Raw genomic sequence first — 16493 nt, 5'->3', positions numbered from 1 at the left:
TGATCAGCAGTATTTTCCTGGTGGAAAAGAAAGGAGGCCAGTTCCGTCCCCCCTTCGGACTTTCGTCCGCCCCCTGGTGCTTCACCAAACTGTTACGCCCGGTTGTGGCGTGGCTTCGCTGTCGGAGGGTGAGACTCATAATTTATCTGGACGACATTCTGATTATGGCCGCAGACCGGACCTCTCTCCTGTCCCACCTTCAGTTGTCGGTACACCTTCTCTCCGCCCTGGGTTTCATAATCAACCGGGAGAAATCTTGTCTGGTTCCTGCTCAGGCCATGGAGTTTCTCGGTTTCCAAGTGGACTCCCTCTCTTTGACTCTGAGTCTTCCTCCTTCGAAGGTGCGGTCGATCCGCAAGGAGTTACGTCGCACTCTCTCTCTTCCACAGGTTTCCCTACGTCATTTGGCCAGGGTGATAGGTCTCTTATCATGGTCCATTCAGGCTATCTTTCCGGCTCCCCCGTCTCAAAATCGCGCACCTGCAGGCCGGTGCTTCTTATGCGGATCTAATCTCTTTGGATCCAGAGACGAGGGACGAATTGGAATGGTGGATTGCCAATCTCTCTGCCTGGAATGGCAGGGCTCTGTTTGGCCCTCACCCGGATGTAGTGATAGAATCGGACGCCAGCCTTCACGGTTGGGGCGCCCATTGCGAGGAGGTATCCACGGGAGGCCCTTGGTCCGCGGGAGAGTCTCACTTGCTCTGGAACTTCTGGCGGGTTCCTTTGCCATTTGCAACTTCACCTGCGGGAGGGCCAGGGCATGTATTCGCCTTTGCATGGACAGCATCTCGGCCGTCCGTTACATCAATTCCATGGGAGGTACCCGTTCGTCGATGTTGACACATCTGGCCAAGGACTTTTGGGATTATTGCCTGGCCCACAACGTATCGGTGGTGGTGGAGTACCTACCGGGATTACACAACACGCTGGTCGATTGGAACTCACGCTACATCTCAGATGCCAGCGACTGGAGGTTAGACGTGGAGGTCTTTTCTGTCATCGAATCTCGTTGGGGCCCGTTTTCGATCGACCTTTTCGCTTCGCGCTGGAATGCCCAACTTCCCAGGTACTTCAGTTGGAGACCGGACCCGGCCGCGGAGGCAGTGGATGCCCTGCTTCAACAGTGGTCGGAGGGGGTGATGTATGCTTTCCCACCGTTCTCGCTGATCCCGCGGATTTTGGCCAAGATACGGCTGCAAGCCTCGGAGTTGGTGTTAGTACTTCCTTTTTGGGGTACTCAGTCGTGGTTCCCTCAACTCTTGGAGCTTCTGGTGGAGATTCCCCTTCTACTTCCTCTCCGGACGTCACTGCTGCTGGATCCTCTGAACCATCCTCATCCTCTGGTGCTGGACGGGTCCCTTCGTCTACTGGCGTGCAGCGTTTCGGGTTGTCATGGCAGACTGAGGGACTTTCGGAGACGGCTATTTTCCTATTGGAAAGTGCATGGGCCCCGGGTACCAGAAGAGCCTATAGGGCAGCTTGGCGATCTTGGGCTGGTTGGTACCTCCTTTGGAACCTGGATCCCTCTACGGCTGCTGTAGGTGAGTTGGTTCAATTTCTCAGTTCCCTTTATGATGACGGGAAAGCCTATCGTACTATAAATGTGTTTCGGTCGGCTATTTCCTCTGGACATAGGGGATTCGATGGTTGTCCTGCTGGACGTCATCCGCTGGTGTGCCTGTTGCTCAAGGGCTCCCGGTTTGCGCGGCCTCCCAGGCCTCGTTTTTCTAGTTCTTGGGACGTTTCCTCCGTTCTATCTTTTCTTTCCACCTGTCACGCCAATGAGGACTTATCCCTTCGCCAGCTGTCGGCCAAGTTGGATACCCTTTTTTGCCTTATCTCTTGCAAGAGGGTTTCCGATGTCCGGGCCTTGGATCATGACGCCCAGTCTTTCACTCCGGAGGGCGCTACATTTAACATTTCTCGGCGTACCAAGACTAATATCACGTCGGTACCTTACCCTGCTTTTCCTTCATCGGTGGCGCTCTGTCCGGTCACTTGTCTGAGAGAGTACGAGTCTAGCACTCGGTCCTTGCGGTCCTCTTCTGCTTCTCAATTGTTTATATCTTTCCGTAGACCCTTTGCTCCGGTGACCGCTGTGACTCTCTCGCGTTGGGTGAAGTGGATCTTGTCTCTATCTGGTATTGACACTGCCATTTTTATGGTGCATTCCGTTCGTGGTGCTTTTGCAACCTCCTTAGCTCTATCCGGTGCACGCCTGGAGGACGTCTTGAGGTTGGCGGATTGGTCACGTGTCTCCACGTTTAGGGAGTTTTACTTTGGGCCGGATCCGCATCTTTTCGCCTCTATTGTAGGAAGACTTTAAACTAGCAATAGGAGCCTCCGTGTCTTGAAATAAAATTGTATGATTTTCCTAAAATATGACGTAAAGTCATGATTTTATGAAAGACACGGAGGCGAGTATTGCCCTGCCCATTATTTATCCCTCCCAAGGGTTTATGGGATATGTTTATGACGTTATTTTTGTTGTTTCAAGTTGTTATTTATGATTGACTGATGTTAATTTATTGATACTTTGTTGCCGCGTCTGGTGTTCCGGATGTGTGTACGATATACGCGTCTTTGACGTTCTTGCTTATTATTATTATTATTTATTTCTTTTAAGGTTGACCCATCGCTGCTGTTGAACTGCTGTGAGTGTCTTCTGCGGTTTCTGTTGACGCCGTGCCTCCAAGTCGGTTGTTCGAGGATGTGGTGATCGCTTCATTGGAGTTCTCCTGGTTCCGGTTGTTCCAGTTATTCCGTTGGTGGACTTGTTGAGACAAAGAAAGAGGAAGACAGACTGAAGGGGTGGTCCCTTTATACTGGGACTAAGGGGGAGGGCTGTGTGCCCATTGGTTGATTTTGGTTGAGGCAATACTTGCCTCCGTGTTTTTCATAAAATCATGACTTTACGTCATATTTTAGGAAAATCATACAATTTTGCTGACCAGAATTGGCAGGCATGGATTTTTGGTGCCATGTCGCATTAAATAAATTCCTGAGGTCCCAAGAAATTAAAAACCTGAATAAGTGACCTCATTTCGGAAAGAGTACCCCCGTGCGAACATTTTAAGTGGTGGAAACGGTACTTTTTAGCAAACAGGTGTCTCACAGAAGACAGAAATACTGGTGAAAGAATTTCAAAGCACACGTTTGTAAAAATGAAAAAATTCCTAGCAGACCCCAATTTTTCACTTTCACAAGAGGTTAAAGGAGAAAATGCACCTCAGGTTGTGTTTCCCATTTTCCCCCTATTCAGGAAACACTCCATATGTGCTTTTAGCCTGCTGTATGGGCGCACAGCAGGCAAACGGCAATATATGAATTTTGCCGACAGGCCTGAATTGGCAGACATGGATTTTAGGTGCCATGTCGCATTAAATAAATTTCTCAGGTCCCTAGAAATGAAAAACCCCAAGAAGTGACCCCATTTCGGAAAGAGCACCCACGTACGAATATTTAAAGTGGTGGAAAGGGTACTTTCCAGCAAAGAGGTGTCTCACAGAAGGCAGAAATACTAGAGAAATGATTTCAAAGCACACATTTCTAAAAAAGAAATATTACTAGCAGACCCCAATTTTTCACTTTCAGGGGTTAAAGAAGAAAATGCACCCCGGTATATGTTCCCCATTTTCTCGCCTTTTTGCAAACACCCCATATGTGCTTGCAGCCTGCTGTATTGGCGCACAGAAGGGCTCTAGAGGCAGGGTGCAAAATATGGTTTTTGCAGGCCTGAATAAACAGACATGGATTTTAGGTGCCATGTCACATTAAATACATTTCCTGAGGTCCCCAGAAATTAAAAACCCCAAGAAGTGACCCCATTTCAGAAAGAGCACCACCGTACGAACATTTTAAGTGGTGGAAAGGGTACTTTTAAGCAAACGGGTGTCTCATAGTGTTGAGCAGCAGGGACAATATTCGATTTTGCGAAATTTCGCGAATATTTGGCCGAATATTCGTCATGTATTCGTAAATTTGCAAATTCGCTATCTTCGTTCACATATTTTTTTTCATTAATAAAATCGCAATGTAAGATTTGCTTAATATGCATGGTCAAAAAGGGGCATGGCCTAGCAACTGTTTTTGAACTACCCAAAGTTTGAGTCGATTGGAAAGGATGGTCGGAAGCAATTTTCGAGACAGTGAGGAAGAACTCCTGATCACTGTAAGTAATTTCACATTACACAGGTGTATTTGATTACTTTTCACATTCATGTCAGACCAATCGCTTTATATGCAGATATAGTGTTATAAAATATTCGTCATTGTGAAAATTGCCACTTATGATCTGATTTTTTTTTCGCGATACATATAACTTCACTTTTTATCAGGTCTAAGTAGATATTACTATTTGGTGCACTAAGCATGTAGAATTGGTGCACTATGTCTGTAGAAGTTTATTTACATATGTGTATCCAGGCAATAGAACCTGTCTTGACCCAGGTATAAATGAATACTTCACTTTTATTTGAATACAAGTAAAACCTAAATGCTAAGTGTGTGCGAGGTGCACTCTTTAATTGAACTAAAACAGAACCCAAAATTTAAGGGGTTTTAAAAACACAGTACACCATTTCACTGGTAGGTGTATTGCTTCGACAATTACACAGGGTGAAGAGATGTGCACTATCTTTCACCCTTACCACCGTAAGGGCAGAACACTACCGTACCACCGTCCGCGGTGACTCTGCCAGCTGAGAATGGTTGTGGTAGGAGAAATGGAAATATCAACCCACTATGTGAATGGTGCATAAAGCGTCTCAGTTGACTGGGATTAGTGGCAACTAACACCGCAACACAGACTCGGTGCACAGTAGCCAAAACCACAACTAACTTGATTGCTGAACCAAACCAAGCAACGTCGGCCAGCCTGACCGCTAGTTGCTGGTTAACAGCGGAGTGGTGCACAGCAATTAAAAAGTAATACTGCCCCCCAACATGTTTCGCCAGTATTATGGCTTCTTCAGGGGTTAATGGGCAGCCATGAGTGACCCCGGCCACCTGGAGGTTTAAATAGTGTGTAAACTAATTGACAGGTTAGCCATCCTATCAGTTACAAAGGACAAAGCACTGCCAACCAATAGTGTCCTTAGACACACCCCTACAAACTGATTGGAGTGCCGGACACCGTCGCCCACTATACGCATCATCAGAAAAAAAAAAGAAAAAATGTAATTATTATCAGTCTTCATCCTTAAACATTGGTGCACTATCTCACTGCGCACGGACTTAGACTGTGCCAAACACTGTCGCCCACTATACGCGTCATCAATGACGTGCTGCACCCGAAGTGCCTGCGCGAACACTTGGAATACATCCACTCGTACTGTGAGATTCAGCATGTGCTGCGCTATCTATGACTGCGCACAAACTCAGGCCCTGTAAAGGGGGACCTGTGCAGTGAGACAATACGCCAACATCCAAAGACGAAAACTGACATTTGTAAAAGTGGACGCATGCCTCACAATACAGCACTGCGCATAAGCACTACCTGGTATAAGTGCTGTGCAGTGGGCTACTAGGCTTATGCCTGCTGATAGAAAAATAAATAAATAAACTCTTATCCATAGTGCAATTGCACAAGCATTCACATCAATAACTGGGACTTCGCCAAGTAAAGATGACATTAAGACTTAGCCAAGTAGGGGTGACACTACTACATGGTGACACTTAAAAAATTGCAGAATAGAAAAATAGAAAACACACAACCGAAAACAACAAACTACAGACCCTCCTTGGTTGTCAAAGAAAAGCACTGAAGGCAAAACCTCCATTGAGTCCTTTGGGACTGAGACTATCTAGCCGATAGATCCACCTAGTTTCTTCTTGCAATAAAATGGCATCCAGATCTCCCTTTCTCGCACCCAGAGTTTTCTTACAGATCCCCCAAAATTTGAGTACCTTATGGTCACCTCCATGATAGGCTCTCACATGCCTGGAGACCGAGGTGTCTGCCTTAGTGTTGATACTGCTAATATGCTGTCAGATCCTTCTCCTGAACTCTTAGGACGTCTTTCCAACATAGATTTTAAGTCAGGGACATTGGATGGCATATACAATGCCTTTGGTCTTACAGTTAATGTATTGCCTTATCTGATATTCTCTTTGTCCACAGGATTAATGAAGGATCGGCATCTCTTGACAAGAGGACAGAAGACACAGTCTCCACACGGGTAAGTACCCACTACATTAGATTTAAGCCAGGTAGTTTTAGGCGGTGCAGGCGAAAGAAACTGTGGACTAATACGTCCTTCAGGTTTCTACCTCGACGTTAAGTGACACTGGGATTCTGCATGATAACTGTCCTTAGGTCATTATCCGCCCACAATACATGCCAGTGTTTCTTCAGAATACGAAACAACTAGTTGTTTTGGGCATCGTAGGTGCCAATACATCTGACAACATGTGTTTTGGGGTCCTTGGATTCAGCTCTTAATAATTCCATCCTATCGGTATTCTTTGCCCTAATATAGGCCTGATGCAAGACCTTTTTAGGGTATCCCCTAGCACGAAACCGGTCAGATAGGGTCTTACACTCTTTTACGAAACCTACTTCGTCTGAGCAGTTCCTGCGGGCCCTGATGTATTGACCCACAGGAATTCCCTTCTTGAGGGGACTTGGATGATAACTGCCCCACTGCAGCAGGTTATTCATTGCTGTGGGCTTGCGATGGATTTCTATCACGATCGGCGTGACTATCACATACGTGACACAGAGGGAGGGAAAGAGGAAGGCCCTGCCCAAGTGAGAGGGAAGGTGGTGACCCCTGACTCACCTTGCGGCTGGCACTTGGCTGCCCTGACGTCCCTAGACGGGTTCCTCACCCGTACGCCGATCACGTGCCTAAAACCCTGGCTTTCCCTAAGATGAGCCCTAGATAGTGAACAGGGCGGTGGGAACACTAGTCCGCACCACTAGCTCTAAAGGAAAACACCAAGGGGAGGACAGACAATACAGACTCAACATATAATCCCAGGTGGGCGACAACGGGAGACAACAAAAAGCCCAACAGGGATCCGGAGGGTAGCACTCTGGAACAACAACCAGGATTCACAGCTCCAGTGGGTCAGTATAGAAGTCCAGGCAGGAAGCTCTATAACTGGCAACTAGAGAAGTGTGAGAGGAGAATATAAGGAGGTTGGGAGTGGCAGACAAGAAACAGCTGAGGAGGAGAAGCTACGGATCCCTGAGTGAGACAAAAAGGATTGCAAGGCAAACACAGAAAGCAATCACTAAGAAACAACGTGATCTTTAGACATAGAGCGCGCAGCCACCCGCTGCGACTTCCTGACCCCGGGTATAACGGAGTCAGACGTGGCTCTTGACACCCTCGTGACAGTACCCCCCCTTTCACGAGGGGCCTCCGGACACTCAGGACCAGGTCTCTCAGGATGAGAGGCATGGAAAGCCTGAATTAACCTGTTGGCGTTTACCTCTGACGCTGGAACCCACATTCTTTCCTCGGGACCGTAACCCCTCCAATGCACCAGATACTGAAGAGAGCGGCGGACCCGACGAGAATCAACAATTCTGGATATTTGAAACTCTAGATTACCATTCACAATAACAGGAGGAGGTGGCAGCAGTGATGGTTCTAGAGGTGGAACATACTTCTTGAGTAACGACTTATGGAAGACGTTATGGATCTTAAAAGTCTGAGGTAGCTCCAGGCGAAAAGCCACAGGGTTAATGACGGCTACTATTTTATAAGGACCAATGAACCTAGGGCCCAGTTTCCAAGAGGGAACCTTCAACTTAATATTCCTAGTAGACAACCACACATAGTCATTCACTCCTAGGTCCGGACCTGGCGACCGTTTCTTATCGGCCATGCATTTATATTTACCACTCATATTTTTCAAGTTAGCTTGCACCTTCTGCCATACCGATGAAAGAGATGAAGAAAACCGTTCCTTTTCGGGAACCCCAGAAGACCTCTTTGAAAGTACAAAATTGGGGATGAAAACCGTATGCACCAAGAAATGGTGACTTGCCAGTGGATTCCTGACGGCGATTATTTATGGCAAACTCGGCTAACGGTAAATATGATGACCACACCTCTTGGTTTTCAGACACAAAACACCTTAAATATGTTTCTAGGTTTTGGTTGGTACGCTCAGTCTGTCCATTCGACTGAGGATGGAAAGCTGAGGAAAAGGACAAGAGTACCCCCAAACGGGAACAAAAAGCTTTCCAAAACTTAGAAATAAACTAGGTTCCCCGATCCGAAACCACATCGGAAGGGACCCCGTGAAGCTTCACGATTTCACTGATAAACACCTGAGCAAGAGTCTTAGCATTAGGAAGTGCGGGTAGCGCAATAAAGTGTACCATTTTGCTAAACCTGTCTACTACTACCAAGATAACTGTTTTACCCGCAGACAACGGTAAGTCAGTGATGAAATCCATTGACAGATGTGTCCATGGCCTATTGGGGATGAAAAGTGGCAATAAAGACCCTGCTGGACGTGTATGAGAGACTTTTGCGCGTGCACAAGTAGAACAAGTAGACACGAAATCCATTACATTCTGACGCAACCTTGGCCACCAAAAACAATGAGACAATAGCTCCAAGGTTGCTTTACTACCCGGGTGCCCAGCAAATGCCGAATTATGATGTTCCTTTAATAATTCAAGACGCAGGTTTAACGGTACAAACAATTTCTCTGAGGGGCAAGAGGCCGGGGCGTCCCCCTGGGCCTCTAACACCTTTCCCTCTAGAACAGAGTGTACAGCAGAGACAACCACTCCTCTTTGTAAAATAGGTACCGGATCACTAACATTACCCCCTCCAGGGAAACTACGAGATAATGCGTCTGCCTTGGTATTTTTTGCCCCAGGACGATAGGTGATTACAAAGTTAAATCTGGTAAAGAATAGCGACCACCTAGCTTGTCTAGGGGTGAGACGCTTAGCCGATTCTAGGTACAGAAGGTTTTTGTGATCCATAATCACCGTGACGGGGTGGATTGCTCCCTCTAAGAAGTGACGCCACTCTTCAAACGCCAGTTTAATCGCCAACAGTTCCCTATTTCCAATATCATAGTTCTTTTCTGCAGTAGATAATTTTTTGGAAAAGAAAGCGCAAGGACACCATTTGCCAGGAGACGGACCCTGAGACAATACAGCCCCCACTCCCACCTCTGACGCATCTACTTCAACAATAAAAGGCTGGGAGACATCAGGTTGAATTAGAACAGGTGCCGAGGTAAATCTCTCTTTTAGAGAGGAAAATGCAATTTTAGCGGCGTCAGACCATTTAGAAAAATAAGTCCCCTTCCTAGTCATGTCAGTAAGGGGTTTAACGATCACTGAATAATTTTTAATGAACTTTCTATAGAAATTTGCGAAACCCAAAAACCGTTGTAGGGCTTTAAGGTTCTCAGGAAGATCCCAATCTAAAATTGCCTGGGCCTTCCTAGGATCCATACGGAAACCTGAAGCAGATAATAGATATCCCAGGAACTGTATTTCCTGAACGGCGAAGACACATTTTTAAATTTTCGCATATAATTTATTCGTCCGTAGGACCTGCAGTACTTGCCTGACATGTACTTTATGTGTTTTCAGATCAGCCGAATAAATTAAGATATCATCTAGGTATATGACTACAAACCTGCCGATGAGATGACTAAAAATATCATTAACGAAATGTTAGAAGACAGCAGGGGCATTGGTCAGACCGAAAGGCATGACTAAATTTTCATAATGCCCCTCAGGGGTGTTAAAAGCTGTCTTCCACTCATCCCCTTCCTTGATACGAATCAGATTGTAGGCCCCCCTAAGATCACGTTTGGAGAACCACCTAGCACCCGCAATCTGATTAAAAAGGTCAGGAATGAGAGGAAGAGGGTATGGGTCTCGGATGGTTATCCGGTTTAGCTCACGGAAATCTAGGCAAGGACGCAAGCCCCCATCTTTCTTTTTAACAAAGAAAAACCCTGCAGCCACGGGTGAAGAAGAGGGTCTGATGTGTCCCTTAGCCAGACTCTCGGAGATATAATCTTTCATGGCTTGTCTCTCGGGACCCGAAAGATTATACAACCTGGACTTGGGTAATTTTGCACCGGGAATCAGGTTAACCGGGCAATCATAAGGACGATGAGGTGGTAGCTTCTGACAACCCTTTTCAAAAAAAACGTCCTCAAAGTCCGAAATAAATGTAGGTAGGGAAGCTATGGAGGCGATTAAGCAATTGTTATTTAAGCAATTCTCTCTGCAATGCTCACTCCACTCCAATATCTCCCTGGCCTGCCAATCCACCACTGGATTGTGCGCTACCAACCAGGGAAGACCCAATACCACAGGAGAGGGAAGGCCCTCCAGAACGTAACATGAAAGACACTCATTATGGTGGTCCCCTACCCGAAGGTGTAAGTTATGGACAATGTGAGTGAGGTTTCTCTGAGACAGAGGAGCAGAATCAATAGCGAATATGGGAATAGGACTCTGCAGCGTGCAGAGAGACAAACCCATAGTGCGGGCAAAATGGGCATCTATCAAATTTACCCCTGCTCCACTGTCTAGAAAAAAAGAAATAGACTCCGTCTTAACACCAAAAACAATAACCGCTGGCAACACAAATTGAGATGTTCGTATGGAGGAAACGTATACCCCCCGGCTGACATCCTCCGCACAGCCTGCTGTTAGTAGTTCCGACGGTCTTTTGTTTTTGAGAAAGGAGGGACAGACATTAATGAAATGACCCCTCCCCCCACAGAAAAAACAAGCCCCCCACCTACGGCGAACCTCAGGAGGACGGACCTGACGAGAAGTTCCTCCTAGCTGCATAGGCTCATCTAAGTCAGTACAGACTAACTGCTGCTTGGGAGAGGTTACCAATTGCTCAGGAATTTTCGATCTCTCCCTAAGACGTCTATCTATTCTGATAGAGAGGGACATAACAGCATCAAGGGAAAGGGGGGTCTCATACAGCGCCAGCGCATCCTTAACCCTTTCAAATAACCCAGAGCAGAACTGACTCCTGAGAGCCGGGTCGTTCCACTGAGTATCCGTAGCCCACCTACGGAACTCTGAGCAATGTTCCTCTGCTGGCCGATCTCCCTGTAGGAGTCTCCGTAACTTCGACTCAGCCAGGGCGACTCGGTCAGGGTCATCATATATGAGACCCAAAGCCCAAAAAAATCCCTCCACTGACCGGAGAGCCTGGGAACCAGGGGGTAACGAGAACGCCCAGGATTGCGGGTCCCCCTGGAGCAGGGAAATAACAATCCCCACCCGCTGTTCTTCATTACCTGAGGAGTAAGGGCGCAGCTTAAAATATAATTTGCAGGCCTCACGGAACGTCACAAATTTGTCCCTTCCCCCAGAAAATCTGTCAGGAAGAACAACCTTGGGTTCTGTAACAACCTGGTTACCCATAGCAACCGCTGGGCTTGCGGTTTGCTGCATTTGCTGCTGTTGTTGGAGGACAGACGCCTTCAATCCTGCCACCTTCAAAGACAGGCCTTGAAGCTGTTTTGCAAAAGCAGCAATAGGATCCATATTGGATTCTAAGTAGAGAGAAAAAAATAATTTATTTTTTTTTCTCCCAAAAAATAAGGGCCAGTTATAATATCACGATCGGCGTGACTATCACATACGTGACACAGAGGGAGGGAAAGAGGAAGGCCCTGCCCAAGTGAGAGGGAAGGTGGTGACCCCTGACTCACCTTGCGGCTGGCACCTGGCTGCCCTGACGTCCCTAGACGGGTTCCTCACCCGTACGCCGATCACGTGCCTAAAACCCTGGCTTTCCCTAAGATGAGCCCTAGATAGTGAACAGGGCGGTGGGAACACTAGTCCGCACCACTAGCTCTAAAGGAAAACACCAAGGGGAGGACAGACAATACAGACTCAACATATAATCCCAGGTGGGCGACAACGGGAGACAACAAAAAGCCCAACAGGGATCCGGAGGGTAGCACTCTGGAACAACAACCAGGATTCACAGCTCCAGTGGGTCAGTATAGAAGTCCAGGCAGGAAGCTCTATAACTGGCAACTAGAGAAGTGTGAGAGGAGAATATAAGGAGGTTGGGAGTGGCAGACAAGAAACAGCTGAGGAGGAGAAGCTACGGATCCCTGAGTGAGACAAAAAGGATTGCAAGGCAAACACAGAAAACAATCACTAAGAAACAACGTGATCTTTAGACATAGAGCGCGCAGCCACCCGCTGCGACTTCCTGACCCCGGGTATAACGGAGTCAGACGTGGCTCTTGACACCCTTGTGACAATTTCAGACTGGATGTGGCCATTAGGGTCCAGGGTGAGTTTGAGATCCAGAAAAGTGATTGTGCTATTGTGTATCTCAGAAGTGAATGCCATATCTATAGTGTTATGATTAAGTGCTGAAACAAATTGATGAAACTTATCAGTGGGGCCTTCCCACAGTATTAGTACATCATCAATGTACCTGCCCCAAAAGAGTATATGCTGCGTGAATTCAAAAAAATCTGGTGTAAATATGATAGTATCCTCCCACCACCCTAGGAATAAATTTGCATAATTTGGTGCACACTTACTTCCCATCGCGGTCCCAACAGATTGTAAATAAAATTGGCTGTCGAAAATAAGGTAATTGTGTGTGAGTAAAAAACTGAGGAGAGTCAAAAGGAACTCATTATGTGCACAAACCTGAATGCTCTTAGTGGAAAGAAAAGAAGAGACTGCCTTAATCCCTAACTCGTGTCTAATATTGGTGTACAGTGCCTCAACATCGAGGTTAGCTAATTTGGTTTCTGAAGTAACCTGAATATCCTGGAGCCTGATGACCACATCCTTGGTGTCCTTAATATACGATGGTAAGCTAGGTACAAATAGTGCTATGAACTCATCGACATATTGACTGATGTTTTCTGTCAGGCTATTATTGCAAGATACTATAGGTCTTCCTGATACTGGTCATCTCTGTTTGTGCACCTTGGGGATGGCGTAGATGGTGGCAATAGTGGGATGCATCCTAAAGAGGTACTTGAATTCCTCTTTTGAAATAAGATTATCTTCTTTCGCTGTGGAGAGTATTACTTTAAGTTCTCCCAAAAACTTTTCTGTCGGATTGTGATCCAGTTTCTGATAGGTGTCCGTTTGTTTAACCAGGTCATCAACCATCTTTTTATAATCCATTTTGTCCATTAGGACAACATTTCCACCCTTATACGAGGGTTTTATTACCAAGTCTGAGGCTGAGTTCATTCAATGCCTGCTGTTCATCCACCTCAAGATTCAATTGTGTGGTGGGTATTTTAGTGCTCAGGGTTTTTAAGTGTCCTGTCACTAGTTGGACAAAGGTGTCAATATTTCCATACTGGGCAAATGAAGGTGTATATTTGGATTGTGGTTTCAATGTCGACAGCGGTGCCTCTACTAGATCCTGGGCACTCTCATCGAGAGTGTCCAGTGATTCCAGAATGGCCAGAGACTCTTTTTCTTTGGTCTGCATCCGCTGGAACTCCCTGGATTGCTGGTTGAAGGATTTGCGGAGAGCAAGCTTCCTTGCAAAAAGGTTGATATCCTTGACCCAGTTAAAACACTGGAAAGCTGGTGTAAAGGATAAACCTTTTCTAAGTATTTGGAGGTGCCCAGGTCCCAACTGAAAACTGGAGAGATTGATCACCCTGAATGGGTCATCTATTTCCTGACATTGTATGCCCACTTCTCCCTGTCTCTCAGGGCTGGGCCTTGGCCTAAAAAAGAGGGGAGACTCGTAGGTGCTATTGAAGAGGGCATTGTCATAGATGGGACACAAAAGGAACCAGATGATCCAGGAGGAAACAATTGTCCTTGCTCTTGTAAATTGGCTGCTGAGACTGGAGTGAACACTGTCGCAATGGCACTTGATACTGTCGCAATGGCACTTGATACAGGAATGGACCCCTGAGTGCCTTGCCATGTCTGCCCCGTTTGTGTCACAGCACCTGTCTGAGGGGCAGGTGCCTTCCTTTGACTGGACTGTCCTCGAGCTCGATATTTGCGTTTAGTCCCCACTTGATTTCTTGCAGGGCGATTCTCTGGGTCAGTTTTCGCCTTTAGATGTTGGCGTATTGTCTCACTGCACAGGTCCCCCTTTACAGGGCCTGAGTCTGTGCGCAGCCATAGATAGCGCAGTACCAGTGGATGTATTCCAAGTGTTCGCGCAGGCACTTCGGGTGGCAGTGAGATAGTGCGCCAAAGTTTAAGGATGAAGACTGATAATAATTAAATTTTTTATATTTTATTTTCTGATGATGCGTATAGTGGGCGACGGCACTCCAATCAGTTTGTAGGGGTGTGTCTAAGGATACTATTGGTTGGCAGTGCTTTGTCCTTTGTAACTGATAGGATGGCTAACCTGTCAATTAGTTTACACACTATTTAAACCTCCAGGTGCCTGGGGTCACTCATGGCTGCCCATTAATCCCTGAAGAAGCCAGAATACTGGCGAAACATGTCGGGGGGGGGGGGGGGCAGTGTTAATGGTGTTAATGGTTTTGGCTACTGTGCACCGAGTCCGTGTTGCAGTGTTAGTTGCCACTAATCCCAGTCTGAGATCAACTGAGACGCTTTATGCGCCATTCACATAGTGGGTTGATATTTCCATTTCTCCCACCACTCTATATGGCTGTTATTACAACCATTCTCAGCTGGCAGAGTCACCGCGGATGGTGGTACGGTAGTGTTCTGCCCTTACAGTGGTAAGGGTGAAAGATAGTGCACATCTCTTCACCCTGCCTAATTGTCAAAGCAATACACCTACCAGTGAAGTGGTGTACTGTGATTTTAACACCCCTTAATTTTTGGGTTCTGTTTAAGTTCAATTAAAGAGTGCACCTCGCACATACTTAGCATTTAGGTTTTACTTTTATTCAAATAAAAGTGAAGTATTAATTTATACCTGGGTCAAGACAGGTTCTATTGCCTGGATAGGCAATCTCGTATTCATCTAATCTGACAACAGTCCCTCGTTTTTGATTGATTCATTTCGACTTATCTACTTTTATATGTATAGGAATATGTGAAGGTGTATTTATTTTCACTTTTTAAACATTTTTATATTCATTTATATATTTTAACCTATGTGAATTCTATGTTATTGTGAATAATGAGAGTAAGAAAGCAAATAATATTAAACCCCTTATCCAAAGGATTAAGGGTGAAATTTCAGCAGCTTTTCTGAAAAAACCGCATCGGCAAATAAAAACCGCATGGAAATCGCACCATTACCGCATATGCGTTTTCTTTAAAAACAGTAAGATTTTGATATATTATAACTATGGAAGAAATATAGGAGCCATATTTCTGATGAATTCTATTTTATCACTAACTATACCACATTGTAACAATCCAGGCCAGATTTTTGATACTGTGGGACCTGGATTTTGATCCAGGACTGACTTTTGGGACATCTGGAACCAATTAAGAAAGAGGATATAAAAAGGTGGTTTAGGGGGAGCCAGGTTACCACTGAGGAAGAAGTCAGCACCCCTTAGGACTTCGAAACACGTCTGGGAGGAATCTGGACCCCACATTACCACCATTTTGGCGTATGCAAGGACTTCTACAGTTATACCTCCTTATCAATAACCTCTTAAGTGATCAACTCGTCCTACATATGAGTTCATGCTCGAAAACTCCTTGGAGTGACACACTCCCATTTTCAACTTAATCGAAAGTAAGGAGAAATCGAACACGTGGGACGCTGAGGAAACGGCGATCAAACAAGCCACATTGAGAAGTTGGAGGTAAGGGAATAAGATAGCTCAAAAATAGGTGGGACGCCACCTAGAGCTAATAACTCCCGAACTTTAATTCGATAAGCTTAAAGAACCGTGACCTAAGAATTATTGTGATCTTTCCAAATATTCGAAATAACAGTTCATAACTAAATCGAAAAGCCTGCAATTGTATTATAGTAATAAAAATCGACGATTATATTATATCGAAATAATGGTGAATTCTATGAGAATTTTTCGATGAGAATTATCGGTAAATAACATTCAGTGTTATATTGTCGACAATTTAATTTTCTGTGGTGAATCAATCAGAATATGAGAAATTACCTATTTGCTGTCTGACGTGTATACATATATACAGTACAGACCAAAAGTTTGGACACACCTTCTCATTCAAAGAGTTTTCTTTATTTTCATGACTATGAAAATTGTAGATTCACACTGAAGGCATCAAAACTATGAATTAACACATGTGGAATTATATACTTATCAAAAAATTATGAAACAACTGAAAATATGTCATATTCTAGGTTCTTCAAAGTAGCCACCTTTTGCTTTGATTACTGCTTTGCACACCCTTGGCATTCTCTTGATGAGCTTCAAGAGGTAGTCACCTGAAATGGTTTTCACTTCACAGGTGTGCCCTGTCAGGTTTAATAAGTGGGATTTCTTGCCTTATAAATGGGGTTGGGACCATCAGTTGCGTTGTGGAGAAGTCAGATGGATACACAGCTGATAGTCCTACTGAACAGACTGTTAGAATTTGTATTATG

Source organism: Bufo gargarizans, chromosome 5 (assembly GCF_014858855.1).
Source record: "Bufo gargarizans isolate SCDJY-AF-19 chromosome 5, ASM1485885v1, whole genome shotgun sequence".
NCBI classification, from domain to species: Eukaryota; Metazoa; Chordata; class Amphibia; order Anura; family Bufonidae; genus Bufo; species Bufo gargarizans.
This window is presented reverse-complemented; position numbering follows the sequence as displayed.